Raw genomic sequence first — 16339 nt, 5'->3', positions numbered from 1 at the left:
GAGCAAAATCTGTCTGTTTGGTATTAAGCCCATTGATAGTTGCAAACCCGCTAATAACCATTTGGACATGCAATCTCAGAGAAAAGGATCTAGCTGATGGAGAATTACCACCTGACACCCTTACTTGTGACTCCTAAGTTTGCTGTTTAACTGGTATTATCTTCTCTTCACGCTTACATAATGGATCAGGGAATCAGCTGATACAGATTAAAAGCTAATATGGATTTTCAACACAGCTTATGCTGTGTTTTATATTATTCCTACCAAAATTCAATAATTGTAAGGAATTTGATCTAGTGTACAGCCCAAGAGGATACTACCTCTTTTAAATTGTGTTTGTTTATGACAGTGTCTGATACTGGCTCAGCCTAGCTTTGTACAAGTGTTTAAAATACTGTGATGAGATGGAGAAAAAACTGGCATCAGGTTCCAGACACATGGATGTTATGAATTAACAACATGAGCAAAGTCACTTAGTTCTCAGTTTCACCATCTGTAAAGTCAAGGGAATGAAGTTGATTTCTAAAGTAACTTCAATGTTTAAGGTTTCATACTGGCTATGTAATTTTTGAAAAACAGATTAAATAGATACTATTGGTTTACATTCATATGATTAATTCACTAAGAAGAGTGCGATTCTGAGGAATCTTTGGGAAATGAAGTATTGACTCTATGAGATTTTTCAGTACATGATGTGTGAGAACATAAAAGATAGGCCTGGGACAATAATAATCCTAATCGTGCTTTGCGAGAATTTAATTGCACCTGCATATAATCACCACTTCACCCTTTTCAACCTAGAGTCACTCCAAACAAATGAATAATCAAAACAGATTTTAAAAGTTTGCTTGCTATAAGTCCATTTTTCCAGATAAGCTTTCTTAATGGTGATGATGGAGCTTAGAAGGGTTCCAGGCCAGTGGAAATGGAGTCAGGTCATTGGAGTGGGCTCTGAAACAAATCTGTGACTGGGAGAACACTGGATATTGAAATACTAATCCCAGTATCTATGATATAAATTGAAAGCAAGTCTTTAACAAGGCTCTCTGAGAATCCTTGTGCCAAAAACTGATAATAGCTGTGCACAGAGAGTGTTATCCATGTTCAGCAACATTGTTATTGTCAATGTGCCTAGAGTTAAGGCAACCAGAGGAATATATTCCTTCCACTTTGTTCTCCTAAAGTGTCAATTATAAATCACTGAGGTGTCACTCACAGAAAGAAGTCTCAATGTGAGACACATGAGTGGTTTACAATCAGCATGTGAAAGTGTTTAATCAAAATACATTAGTCAGATAACTTAGAAAAAACTTTGCTCTTCCATTTTTTGTTAGTGATACTATGTGGAAATTGCAGTGCAAAAAAATATTTTCCTCAGTTTGCTAAGTATTCTTCAGATGATTGCCGAAGGCTATGGATAATTTTGTATTAGATTTCTGTTTATTTTAAAACCAACAAGTAAAATGGTAGACTAATTTCAATGTGCAATGGTACTTTTAGCTCAGGCTTATTTCATTATTCCAGAGAAAAATCTTCACATGAAAATCAGGGAGATTCTTTATTTATATTTATCCTCAGTAATAATGGCCCTGAAAAAGTAGGTTATCTGACTGTATGAATACACAAATGTTACAAAGCAGCAAATGGAAGGGACTGTAGCCAAAGCTATAGTAGATTAATACATACTTGAGAATACCTGTTCCCAATTAACCATAGAATGTATTCCAGGTCGTTACAGGTGTAAATATGACACCACCAAAAGAAACTAACAAAGCTTCAATAACTGACCCTAAAGAAATGGAGATCTATGAACTGTCAGACAAAGAATTCAGAATAATCTTCTTAAGGAAGTTTAGTGAACTACAAGAAGGCACAAACAGACAACTAAACAAAGGTAGGAAAACAATGTATGAACAGAATGAGAAGTTTGACCAGGAAATAGCAACCATAAAAAAAAAACTAGAGTTGAAAAATACAAAACCTGAACTGAAGAATTCAATAGAGGTTTTCAAAAATAGATGTGACCACACAAAAGAAAGATTCATCTGCCTAGAGGACAGGACATTTGAATTACCCAAAGGATCAAAAATAAATAAATAAAAGAGAAAAAGAAAAAGTGAAGAAAGCCTACTATGGGAATGGTAATTACGGGATGCAATGAAAATATATAATATTTGCATTATGGGAATTCCAGAAGGAGAAGAGAAAGATAAAGGGATAGAATATTTAAAGCAACAGTGGCTGAAAACTACCCAAACATGGGGAGAGAAATGGACATACAGATCCATGAGGCCCAAAGGCTCCAAATAGGTTGAAATCATATAGGGCTAAATTTGTCAAAAATCAAAGACAAAAAAATAATTTTAAGAGCAGCAAGAGAAGAGAAAAGTTATGTAGGAGGTAACCCCCATAAAAGTATCAGTGAATTTCTCAATAGAAACTATTCTGGCCAGGAGGGAATGGTATGACATATTCAAAATATTGAAAGAAAATAACTGTCAACTGAGAATTCTATATCCAGTGAAGCTATTCTTCAGAAACAAAGTAGAGATAAAGACTCCTGAACAAACAAAAGCTAAGGGAATTCATTACCACAAGACCTGCCTTACAAAAAATGCTAAAGTGGGTTCTTTAGTGGAATTAAAATAATGCTAATTAACAACATAAAAACATAAAAGGGTAGCACAAATCTCACTGCTAATGGTAAATATATAGTCTAGTTATATTTTGTAATATGATAATATTGGTGCATAACTCACAACTTTAGTTTAAAAGTTAAAAAAAGAACATGTAAAAATAACCATGACTACAAGTCTAATCTGTTTTAGTTATACAATATAAAAATATGTAAGTTGTAAAAAACAACATGCTAAAATATGAGGGGAAGAGAAGTGAAAGTGTAAAGTTTAGAAATTTTATTGAAGTTAAGCTGTTATCAATTTAAAATAGGCTGTTAAAATTCTAAGATATTTTATGTAAGCTTCACAGTAACCAGAAATGAAAATCCTATAGCAATTACACAAAAGAACTATAGACTATAAAAAAGTTAAAGCATACTGATAGCAAAAGACATCGTGACACAAAACACACAGCAGGGTAAAAAACAAGGAACAACGGATCTATAAAACAAACAGAAAACAATTAACAAAATGGCAATTGTAAGTCCTTATCTATCAATAATTTCATATAAATGTAAATTGATTAAAATTTCTGATCAAAATTCATAGAATAGCTCAAATGGATAATAAAAACAAAATCCAACAATATGCCTACAAGAGATGCACTTTAGCCTTAGAGACACACATAGAGAGTAAAGGGATGGACAAGATATTTCAAGCAAATGGTATCAAAATAAAAGCAGAAATAGCTATACTCAGACAAAATAGACTTTAAACTAAAAGTGGTAAAAAGAGACAAAATCATTATATAATTATAAAGAGCTCAATCAGTCAAGAAGATATAGCATTTATAAATATTTATACATCCAACAGTAGAGTACCTAAATATATAAAGCAAAATATGACAGAGCTAAAGGGAGAAGTAATCAGTAATACAATAATAGTTGGGGACTTTAATCCCCACTCTCAATAATGGATAGATTATCTATACAGAGAATCAATGAGGAAACAGTGATCTGAACAACACTATAGATTAAATGGATGTAACAGACATATACAAAACAGACACATACAAAACATTTTATCTGACAACAGTGGAATACATTCTTCTCAAGTGCACATGGAACATTTTCTAGGAAAGACCATATGTTAGGCCACAAAACAAGCCTTAGCAAATTCAAGAAGACTGGAATCATACCAAATATCTCCTCTGATCACAATGGCATGAAACTAGAAAGCAATAACAAGAAAAACACTGGAAAAGTCATGAACACGTGGAAATTAAACAACACTCTCCTGAATGACAGATGGGTTCAAGAAGAAATTACAGTGGAAATAAAAAAGTTTCTTGAGACAAATTAAAATGAAAATACAATATACAAGACTTATAGGATGCAGCAAAATCAGTTCTAAGAGGGAAGTTCATAACAATAAGTGCATACATTAAGGAGCAAGAAAGACCCCAAATAAATAACCTAACTCTATACCTTAAGGAACTAGAAAACAGAGAACAAACTGAGCGCAAAATTAGCAGAAAAAAAAAAGAAAGAAAAGAAATAATGAAGATTAGAGCAGAAATAAATGAAATAGCCAAAAAAATAGAAAAGTTTAATTAAAATAGATGATTCTTTAAAAAGCTAAACAAAACTGACAAACCTTTATCAAGGCTAACCAAGAAAAAGGACCCAAATCAACAAAATTATAAATGTAAAAGGAGACATTACAACTGATACCACAGAAATTCAAGAGATCATAACAGGCTACTATGAAGAACTATGTGCCAATAAACTATCAACCTAGAAGAAATGGAAAAAAATTTTAGAAACATACAACTTATTAAGACTGAATCACAGAGAAATAGAGAATATGAATAGAACAATTGTTAGTAAGGAGATTTAATCAGTAATCAAAAATCTTCCAACAAATAAAAGCCGAGGACCAAATGGCTTCATTGGTGAATTTTACCAAACATTTAAAGAAAAATTAGCATCAATCCTTATCAAAATCTTCTCAAAATTGAAGTGGAGCGAACACTTCAAAACTCATTTTACAAGGCCAGAATTATTCTGATACCAAAACCAGAACAAGACATTACTAGGAAAAAAAAACTACAGGCCAATATCCCTGATGAGTATAGATGCAAAAATTCTCCATCAAATACTAGCAAACCAAATTCAGCAGCATATTAAAAAGGTCATTTACCATGATCAAATGGGATTTATCCCTAGGATTCAAGGATGGCACAACATACACAATCAATCAATATGATACATCACCTTAATAGAATGAGAAAATAATCATATGATCATTTCAGTAGACACAGGAAAAGCATTTGGCAAAATTCAACATCCATTTATTATAAAAACTCTTAACAAATTAAGCGTAGAAAGAACATACATCAACATATTAAATGCTAACTATGACAAGTCCACAGCTAACATACTCAGTGGTGGAAAGTTGGAAGTTTTTCTCTAAAATCAGGATAAGGGTGCCCACTCTCACCACCCCTATTCAACATAGTACTAGAAGTCTCAACTAGAGAAAATAGGCAATAAAAAGAAATAAAAGGTATCAGAATTGGAAAGGAAGAAGTAAAATTATCTCTGTTTGCATACGATATGATTTTATATAGAGAAAATCCTAAAGCCTCAAATAAAATTTGTTAGATCTAGTCAATGAATTCAGTAGTTTCTGGATACAAAATTAACATACAAATATCAGTAGTATTTCTATACAATAAGAACAAAATAAGAAATCGATCTCATTTATAAAATGATCAAAAACAATAAAATACTTAGGAATAAATTTAACTAAAGAGATGAAATTTCTCTGCTGAAAACTAAAGGACATCGAAAGAAATTGAAGAAGACACAAATAAATGGAAAGGTATCCATGTTCATGGATTGGAAGAATTAATATTGTTAACATGTCAATACTACCAAAAGCCTTCTATACATTCAGTGTAATCCCTATCGAGATTCCAATGGCATTTTTTGCAGAAGTAGAAAAAATAGCCCTAAAATTTATATCTAACCACAAGAGGCCCCGAATAGCCAAAGAAGTTCCAAGAAAGAACAAAGCAGGAGGTATCACACTTCCTGATATACTGTAAAGCTATAGTCATCAAAACTGTATGGTACTGGCAAATAGACCAGTTGAACAGTATCAAGAACCCAGAAATAAACTGGAGTATATATGGTCAATTAATATTTGATAAGGGAGATAAGAATACTCAATGGAGAAAGGACAGTCTCTTCAATGAATGGTGCTGAAATAATTGGATATTCACATATAAAAGAATGAAACTGGACCCATATCTTATACTGCTTACAAAAGTTAACTCAAAATAGATTAAAGACTTCAATATAAGACCTGAAACCGTAAAACTCCTAGAAGAAAACAGGCATAAACCTCCTTAACATGGGTCTTAGTAATGATTTTTTTTTTGGATATGACACAAACAACAAAATGAAAATTACATAAGTGGGACTACATCAGACTAAAAAGCTTCTGCACAGCAAAGGAAACCATCAACAAAGTGAAAAGACAACCCTTGAAATGGGAAAAAAATATTTGCAAAATATATATCTGATAAGGGACTAATATCCAAAATATATAAAGAATTCATACAACTCAATAGCAAACCCCTCCAAATATCCCTATTAACAATAGACAAAAGAGCTGAATAGATATTTCTCCAAAGAAGATCTAGGAAGGGCCAACACATACATGAAAAAATACTCAATATCCCTAGTCATTGGGGAAACACAAATTAAAAGTACTTGATATCATCTTATACCTATTAGAATGACTATCATAAAAAACATAGATAAATGCTGGTGTGAATGTGTAACAAAAGAACCCTTGTATACAGTTGGTGGATTGTAAATTAGTACAATCACTGTGGCAAACAGTATGGAGGATCCTCAAGAATTAAAAATGGAACTAACATATGATCCAGCAATTACACTTCTGAGAATACATTCAAAGGAAATGAAAATACTAACTTGAAAAAACATCTGCATCCTCATGTTTATAGCAGCATTAATTACAATAGCCAAGACATGGCTTATAAGTTAAATAACTACTAGGATGTAATGTACAACATGATGACTATAGCTAACACTGCTGTATGACATATAGAAAAGTTGCTAAGAAAGTAAATTCTAAGAGTTCTCATCACAAGAAGTTATTTTTCTTTCCTTTCTTTTTATTGTATCTATATGAAAAGATGGACGTTAGCTGAACCTAGTGTGGTAATTACTTCACAATATATGTAAATCAAACTATCATGCTGTATGACTTAAACTTATACAGTGATGTATGTCAATTTTTTTCAATAAAACTGGGAAAAGTTTTGATAGTTTACCAACATTTTTAAATCAGGAAACTTTAAGAACCTGGATTAATGATTTCTCTTGAAAAATTTAAAGATCTGGCAGCACTGAACTGGCATTCCCATAGGACATTAATGAGTTAAAGCCAAAGAATGGTTTTGAGTCCATGAATGGTCCTCTAGGCAGGGTTTTGACTCTTTCGCGTCATAGACATCAAGAAGGACAGGCAAATAAGGACAGACAGGCAAATAAGGACAGACAGCATGTAAGTCCCTGTAACTTTGTGCCATGGAAGAAAATGACTAGATTACCTATTATAGATTAAAGGAGGATGTTTCAATATTGAAATGAAACTAAATGGAGGGATAAACCGCTGTTGTCAGCTTTCATCATTTGAGATATTTTAGAATTGGAAGAAACCTAATTATCCTTTTTGGCACTTTACAGATGTGCCCTACATGTGACATGGATCTAAGTCTTTTGCTGTTTGTATATTTATGGTTTGTAGGTGCATGAAATTTGTCAGGAGGTGCGTAGAAACACACACACACACACACACACACACACACACACAGACAATAACATTGGAATACTCTGGGGAGAGAAATTGCATGGCAGGAGAACAGATGTGGAAGGGACCTTTTCACAGAATCTTTAAAGGTTGATTCACGTGAATGTACTACCTATTTTTATGACCTATGTTGATAGGCCAAAGAGTAATTTTTTCCATAAATGTATAAGAAATAAACATAATACCCTAAAGCATGTACATTTAGATATATAAAATGGTTACTTGTAAATACAGTTCTAATTCAAACAAATGGATCTAATTAAAAAAAGAACAAGGTGCACTTCAATTTAGACAACTTTGCTTTTTGCTGATAATCAACACTAAAATAACTGGTTTTTTCAAAGCCATATGTTGAATATACTCAACTCATTTGTCTGATTTTAACCCTTGAATAATTTTTAAAAAGTAACCTCTTGACTAAAGTCAAACTGTTGAATTTTTCTGAGTATAACTTTTAAAAACTGCTTTATGTTTTACTTCTAGATCTGTGATTTAGAAAAATGAGGGGGCTTGAAATATAAGGAAGGTACAACAATACCATATTCCTCTTATTATTTAGGTGTTATGCAAGAAAGAGTAAAGTAAATTATCCCCTTAACTGTCAAATAACAATTGCGTGATGAGGTAAGATTAGCAAATATCATGCTTTACCATTGAATCCTAAGCCCAGAACTCTTGAAACACTTTGTAATATTTAAATGTTAGAAATATGTGTTATGAAGAAATGAATATACAAAGCCCAAGTTATTTACTAAATGAAGTATTTGAGACCTAGACCAAACAACGCTGTTACTTCTTTCCCAATGGGATTTGAGTGATTACATCTGTCTTGGCAGAAGTGGATTGGTTTATCTTAATGTAGAGTCCATGTAATGCTTATATTATATTGTTTACATTGCTGATTGAATGCTAATATACAGTGTATGCAGTTTGAGATGCCTGTTTCCAGTTTGAAGGGTATAGTTTTTATATGACAAAGAATACTATCAATGGGTTTTGATATTTACCTGAATATAATGCATCTTTTTTGTATTACATCTACCAAGAAAGAATCAGTATTTTTCTTCCTATTCACAACAAAAATCTATTTAAATGATCCTTTCTTTTATTTATAAGGAAAATGTTTAGTTATATTGAACAATAATTATATTAGCACTTATTAAGAATTAATATTTTATTACTAAAACATTGAGGTTTCATTCAACTTACTGGATTGAATACATCCATCCATCAGTCACATACTCAAGAAATATTAAGTACCAACTTTGCTTTGGAATTGTTATCATAGAGGTTAGGAACAGGGAGTGGGAACTCACAAATTTTGGTTTGGGTTCTGGCTTTGATATTTACAAGTTGTGCGAAAATTAGTAAGTTTTCAAGCTTTCAGGGGACAACAATAGAATTGTTGCAAGAATTAAATGATATATTGGATGTAAAACACTTAATTTTGCTGCATGGTACATATTTAACAAGTGCTAGCTGGTGTTGTTACTGATGATGAAAACAACAATAACAACAGCACCAGTACCAAGTATTGAGACCGATACTAAGGGAAAATGGCAAATGAGACATTATCCCAGTCTTTAAGAAGGTGGAGGAGGTGATCAAATAGACTAGTAATTCCAGTAGAGTTTGATAAATGCTGTGTTAAAGTTATGCACAGCATGCTCTGAGAGAACAAAGAAGAAAAGCATGAACAATCCAGTTGTGGTGTGTGATAAGATTTCCCGAGGTGATGATGTGTATCTTGAGCATCAGTGGAAGTTTACCAACTGAAGGGTTTTGAGGGAGGGCATGTCCAGCAGACCAAACAGCTTGGGCCAAGGCGGTAGGTGAGAAAATGGCCACCATGTTGGGGAATTGACAGTAGTTCTTTATGGCTCTAGTGTTAGGTGACAGTGGAAGAACGCAAGGGATAATATTAGAAAAATGAAAAGTGCGATAGCAGAAAAAGAAGTGTAGAGAGTACACAATAGGAGTTTGGGGTTTTGTCCTCACGGCATCACCACCAATGCCATTGAAGAGTTTTAAGCACAGAGGCCGTTTGCTTAGACTCACATTTTAATATAATCACTGAAATGGTTTTGTAAAGAAAGAATTGGTAGGGAACAGGTAAGAGACAAGAAATGTATTAGGGATTAATTGTAGTAATCCTGGTAAGATATGACAGTGACTTGAACTAGGATAGTCACTCTGCGGAGAGAGGGATAGAGAAAAGTGAGAAATTTAGGATAATTTATGTCAGCATCTCAGGAAAATTACAATCTCACCAGAGAGATAAAACTAATAGAAGAGAGTAAGGTAACTAATTCAGGTAAAATGTTGAGAGAGGTTATATTTAAGTTTAGAGATTTATTCAACCAATGAAAAAGCATCATACCATTTAGGTGGTCCTACATGCATATTCCTAGTTTCAAATTGTAATATATTTTTGCTCCACAGATTAATTCTAGGTCTGAAACCATTAGTCTGTTGCAAAATTAGCAATGCCTAAAACTCTGTGTTGCTTTAGCTTTGTTGAGAGAAACTCAAACTCCTTAACTGGTGTCCTTAATTAGGACACCAGTATTTGTAATTACATACATGTATGCATTTATTTATTCAGTAAATATTATTGAGTGCCTATTATGTATCATACATGGATGTAGGTGTTTCAGATATATCAGTGACCAAAAATATGTATTATTTTCTAAATGGGTAATCAAGAAATTCTTGATTTAAGCTTGGAATTGTATCTTTTTATTTGTAACAGCCCGACTGATAGCCAAGTTGTTTCTTTTTTTTAAATCCCAAATCTGTAAGAGGAAAATGATAGCCAGCATCATCCACTGAATTTTATGGATAGTTAGAGTAAAAATTATTATTTTCTAAATCTTGTTTCCCATATGTACATGAGTGAGTACAAATTTCAACTTTTTTTTTTGCGGTACGTGGGCCTCTCATTGTTGTGGCCTCTCCTGTTACGGAGCACAGGCTCTGGACACGAAGGCTTAGCGGCCATGGCTCACAGGCCTAGCCGCTCCACGGCATGTGGGATCTTCCCGGACCGGGGCACGAACCCATGTCTCCTGCATCGGCAGGCGGACTCTCAACCACTGTGCCACCAGGGAAGCCCCCCAAATTTCAACTTTTAAACCATGTTTAAAATGGAATATTACTCAGCCATAAAAAGAAACGAAATTGAGCTATTTGTAATGAGGTGGATAGACCTAGAGTCTGTCATACAGAGTGAAGTAAGTCAGATAGAGAAAGACAAATACCGTATGCTAACACATATATGGAATTTAAGAAAAAAAAATATCATGAAGAACCTAGGGGTAAGACAGGAATAAAGACACAGACCTACTGGAGAACGGACTTGAGGATATGGGGAGGGGGAAGGGTGAGCTGTGACAAAGCGAGAGAGAGGCATGGACATATATACACTAGCAAACGTAAGGTAGATAGCTAGTGGGAAGCAGCCGCATAGCACAGGGAAATCAGCTCGGTGCTTTGTGACCACCTGGAGGGGTGGGATAGGCAGGGTGGGAGGGAGGGAGATGCAAGAGGGAAGAGATACGGGAACATACGTATATGTATAACTGATTCACTTTGTTATAAAGCAGAAACTAACACACCATTATAAAGCAATTATACTCCAATAAAGATGTAAAAAAAAATAATGATGGTGGCTTTATATAGGGTGATAACAGTAGGCTAGAGAGATGTGAATAGATTCGAGATATTTACATGGTAGAATATTTATAATCATAAAACATTTGCTTTATTTTATGTTTATATATATATATATATATGTATAACTGTTCAAAGCTTCAAATGTATTTTAATAAAAATTTCTGTGACTTCCCAAAAGTTAAAAAAAAAAACAGAAAAAAAAAACATGTTTAAGACATGCTACCAGAAGGAAAAATTTTGTCTGCTATTTCAGTACTAAGTAATAAATGGATCTCACTCCTCTGCTTTTCATGACTTTAAATCATTTTTGAAAGGCAATCACTACTATCATATACAAGTTTTGCAGAGGTTTTTGTGGTAAACATTACAGCAAATTTAAGTGGAAGCTATGAAGTTTGCATCATTTTCAAACATATACAGATAAAAATAAAACAGCAGTGAGGTGAAGCAACGGGGTTGGTAAGGAATTGTGTATATGATAGATTTTTTGTTTGTTTTGTAATTTGATCCTTTGAATTATATTTCTTTCTTTGATACTAATAATCCCTGAAAGAATATGATATCATAAATGCCAAAAGTGAACCCAGACCTACAAAAGATCCTGTTAATACTTTCCCTAACCCCTTTCATTCAAAAATCTTCTAAACTAAATATTCGGGCTTGTTTGCCTTTTCATGTCACTTAGAGGTATGCTGGTGTTAGGATAGGAAATGAGTTAAATATTTGATAGAATATCACCTATACTTATTATAATTTGATATTCAAAGCTTAATTAAGGATGAAATAAGGGTGAATGAACAAGAAGAGTGTTCAAGCACTCATTGACAGAAAGGCAATTTTGTGCTGAATATATTAAGAGAAAAAGGCATTGATATATTCTACCATAAAAGATACATAGTTAGAAATTAATAGAATTGATCATTTTACAGTGGAGAGTTATGAAATATACTATATACTAATATGCTAATATACTATTGCAAAGGGTTCCTTAGAATGTAACTGAATATCAAATATAATTTAGGTTTTAATAATTGCTGTGGGAAAATATAAAATTTCTTAAAGATTTCCATTTGTGTAATTATTATTAGGTGCAAGAAAGGCAAAACATCCATTAAAGCAAAGGCCACTGATGTTTACCAAGTGTCTACTCCATTCTAAGTATGCATTTTCATGTACTCACAGCATCTTTTAGTATATATTATTATATGCACTTTTCAGATGAGGGAATTGAGACCCAGAAAGTTAGTTAACTTGTCCAAGGTCATATGATTGTAAGTTATAAGGGTAGAATTCAAACCTCTTTTCTAACTGTACATTTGCTATTATACTGTACTCCCACATAATAGTATTATGTTATTTTGTCTCCTGAAGAATAACAATGACTGCGTTGATGAGAATATTAACACACATGACAGTTCCCTTATAAATACATACATTAATGAAATAAGCTATTTTTTTAAAGTCTGATCAGGACAGCAAGCCCAAATCTCTTGACCTCCTAAAATTATTCCCATTCTGAGAACTTTTATTGATGAGACTGCCTAAAAACTTGGAAGACGTGATATGAAGCCTGGTCTAACTAATGGCAGGTGTGGGGAATGATGAAAGGTGGGAGGAGTTTACCAGTGAAGTGATTAACACTGGATTTTAAAAACAAGTTAACTCTCCTTAGGTGGGAAAGGATTTGGAAGACATACATGAATTTACTTCAATTTAATTTTGTAGCAACAACCTTGACCTTTCCCTCCTTCTTCATTGGTTCTGGTTTCCACAGCAATGTTCTCTTGTGGGTTTTATTCTTGCCTTACTAGCCTCTCCTTTTTAGCTGCTAGAAGCAACTTTTTTTCTCACCATCATTTCTCGTAGTGCGTCAGTCTCAGTTCTCTTACTTTCACTCTGTGTCATCTACTCCCAACCCAAGACAATTTACCTTAGTCTCGTGGATTTCAACGCCTTCTAAATGCTATTGACCTAAAATTTTATCTACCCTTTCCTGGTTTTTCCATTGAATTTCAGACTTACTAAATCTAATTACCTACTCTGTATCTAAGTGGGGCAATGCAAGTTTGGAAATAATAGGAGCTGTCTAAGCTGAAGATGTAAATTTGGGAGACAACCATTTAAAGATCCATGGGAACTGATGAGTTTGGAGAGGCAAGTTAGGTTTCTTATATTATTCTAACTACAAAAATGCAGACATAAAACAATCTCACTGCTCACTCATATTACTTTATTTGAATACATGTAAATCTAATTAAGCTCTATAATGGTTATTTCTATTTGAAACAATTTTTTGTTTGTTTTAGAACCACTAGTTAGCATTCTAACCAATTTATGTATGAGAGAACAGATAAAATTACAACTTGGTATTATTACCAGTTCTTCAATTTTGTATGAAGCAGCAGGGATTCAACCTCCTATACCAAACATTGATCTATTAAAGATCTAACAGATATAAATACTTGCAGGCAGTGTGATTGGGTGAAGATGATTCATTCTGTGCGCTACATTTTAAATGAAATTCAGTGTCATGAAATCTACTCTTTTTTGAAATACACTTTCATTCATCCCTTCATTTGTCCACTCATTTCACTCATCCCTCATTTGTCCCCTCATTTATAATCCCCAAAATACATTTATTTTAAAGTTAGTTTACTTTTTAGGATGCATAAAAGTACTTGGTCTTCTGGTTCCTGAGTAGAGACTGCAGTAAGGGAGGGAGGAGGGCTGTGGAGGTACCCACACGTGGAAGAGTTTTAAAGTGCATCTCCGTCAGATGCTGACCTTCAAATTACATAATTAGAGGTGAGAGCTTCACAGTTTTACAGCTAGCAAATCTGAAAGCAGAGATACAGCAGCAAAATATTTTGTGTAACAACTTGAATGATTAAGATTAAATTATATATATTATTTTTATCTATGGTTAGCAATAAATTCTTATAACTTTTAAATATTTGCCTAACAAATGAATGTGTGGAATTTTACCTTTTCCTTTGGGGGTGATGAAAATGTTTTGGAACTTGACAGAGGTGGTGGTTGCCCAACACTGCGCTAAAGGCCTCTGAACTGTACACGTTTAAGTGATTCATTTTATGTTATGTGAATTTGCCCTCAGTAAAAAAAAAAAAAAAAAAAAGAAAAAGTGTCACGCAGAGGAAAAAGATGAAATCAGTGTTTCAAATTTCTCTAGATTGTAAAAAACAAAAGTAAAAAAACCCTGTTTACATACAGGAAAGTATTTCTAAAGTACTTAGAAAACTGACCTCTCCACCAGAGATAAAATTTTCATAGCATATTCCCTCTAGCCAACCTAAGTCACTGCTTAATTAAAGCCCCAGATCCTCTATTATGTCTGCCTGGGAGCCTTTAAGCGCTTTCTTCAGTTAATTGCTGGAGCTAAGAATCCACTGGAGAGTGGCTTCCTTTTGCTACTCAAAGTTAGGAAGGTGGAGCCCAGGTGCCTTAATTTATCTGCCCATGGTCAAAAGGGCTAGCAATCTGGTAAATGTCAGAAACAGCCGGCAGGACGCGGCCAGACGCTGCACTCAGAGACAGGTGGACGAAGGCTGCTAAAGAGATTTCACCCCGAGCGCTGCCTCGGCAGCGGCTGCATTTTGTGAACATGTTGCTAGCAAGCTTTAAGATGTGCTGGGTGAGCAGGTGGGTTGCACTTGACCCTCCCATGTCCCCTGGCAGAATTACAAAGCGCTCTTCTCTGGGGAGATGCTGCCTATCTTGCAGGTAAGGGTGGATTTAATCAGTCTTCCCATCTGCCCCTTTTTCAAAAATCCTTTGCTCAGTTTGGAAGATCTCTGACCCGGTAGAGATGAGCAGTGGGGGTGGATGTCATTGTATCCCCTTTAGCTTTGCTGAGTGAGGGGATACACCCCTATTTTATGGGTAATCACTCCTCTCATTGCCTGTCTCCCCTTTTTATTTTGTCTTTCCCCACCACCCCCCCGGAATAATTGAGAATGTAAATTATATAATTATAAAATATGTTCTGTTATTGAAATGTGATTTTTGGCTTAAGGTGTTTCCTCTTCTGGCATTAATGTTTGGTACTGTTATAGGTTTTGAATGAAAGAAAGTGTAGAGAGAGTGGGTATATTTGATTCCAACTTTAGAAAGCCTGTGGTTGCCCTTGGGCTGCTTCCTCCCGGAGAGCCCTTGCTCCGTATCTCACAGACTTAGAGCTGGGACAGTTTGCTGCCGCGATAAAGAGACCCAGTTACTTTCTTTTAAGGAAATTTGATGGCATATAACATAGTGATATACATGGTTACATATGTTTGGGTGCCCCCAGGGAGGGAAGTGGAAAGTTTGACAATCCTGCGTATGTTTTCAGATGTTGAAGTTCATGAACTCTAAAGGACCAGGTGTCAAAATGGTTTTGTTTATGTGGTTTGGGAAAGTTACAGTCTAAATGTAAATACAATCTAGGCTATCTTGATTTGCTGAAATATGTGTAGGGCCTGATAAGACAAATACTTAATAAATGTCTTTCGAATAATGTAAATGCTACAACCTAGAATTTAGTAGATATGTCTAAACTGGAAGTAACTCATAGTTTAGTTTCTCTGTGACTTTCTCAGTGTGTATCAAAACACACAAAGTAGTCAAATTCCAAGTACTTGAACATGAGTATAACAGCCCAGATCCTAGAATCTAAAGAATGTGCTTAATATATTCAATGGCACACATTTAAATGACAGATTTCCCCAAAATCATTAACTCAGAACACATCACTTCATAAAATATTTTATTCAGCAGCAATCCTTAAACATGAATCCGTAGGATGAATTTTGGGATTGAAGATGAGAATAACAAGTGGGTATGCTGAAAGTTAATGGTGGATATTTTTTTCCCTATTGAGTCAACCAATTTTATAGGAAAGAACAGTGTCCGCCAAATTTAAAGAAAACAAATAAACCCTAAAATAGTATGGTTGCTTTGATTCAGTTGGCACTGAGATTTTCTAAGTAAAGGAAAGAACTGGGTGGACATATATTTGTGGTGAGAGGATAGTTTTAGGGTTTTTTTGTTGTTCTTTTGGTGGGTGTGATGGATTTCTTTTGCTGTCATAATGTGTGATGTGAATTGAATGTGGTAGAAGTGATGGCCCTTAAATTTTTTTG

At 34.2% G+C, this 16339-nt stretch overlaps 1 protein-coding gene across 2 annotated transcripts in view; it reads left to right on the top strand.

Annotated features, from left to right (window-relative positions):
• The window catches only part of AGMO (alkylglycerol monooxygenase), a 374135-nt gene that overhangs the window by 236587 nt on the left and 121209 nt on the right, over positions 1–16339 (top strand). The window lies entirely within an intron of this gene.

The sequence above is a fragment of the Grampus griseus genome (assembly GCF_964374135.1).
Source record: "Grampus griseus genome assembly, chromosome: 9".
In the NCBI taxonomy this organism is placed as follows: domain Eukaryota; kingdom Metazoa; phylum Chordata; class Mammalia; order Artiodactyla; family Delphinidae; genus Grampus; species Grampus griseus.
Note: the sequence above shows the minus strand (reverse complement) of the source record. Positions and strands in the feature narration are given on the sequence as shown.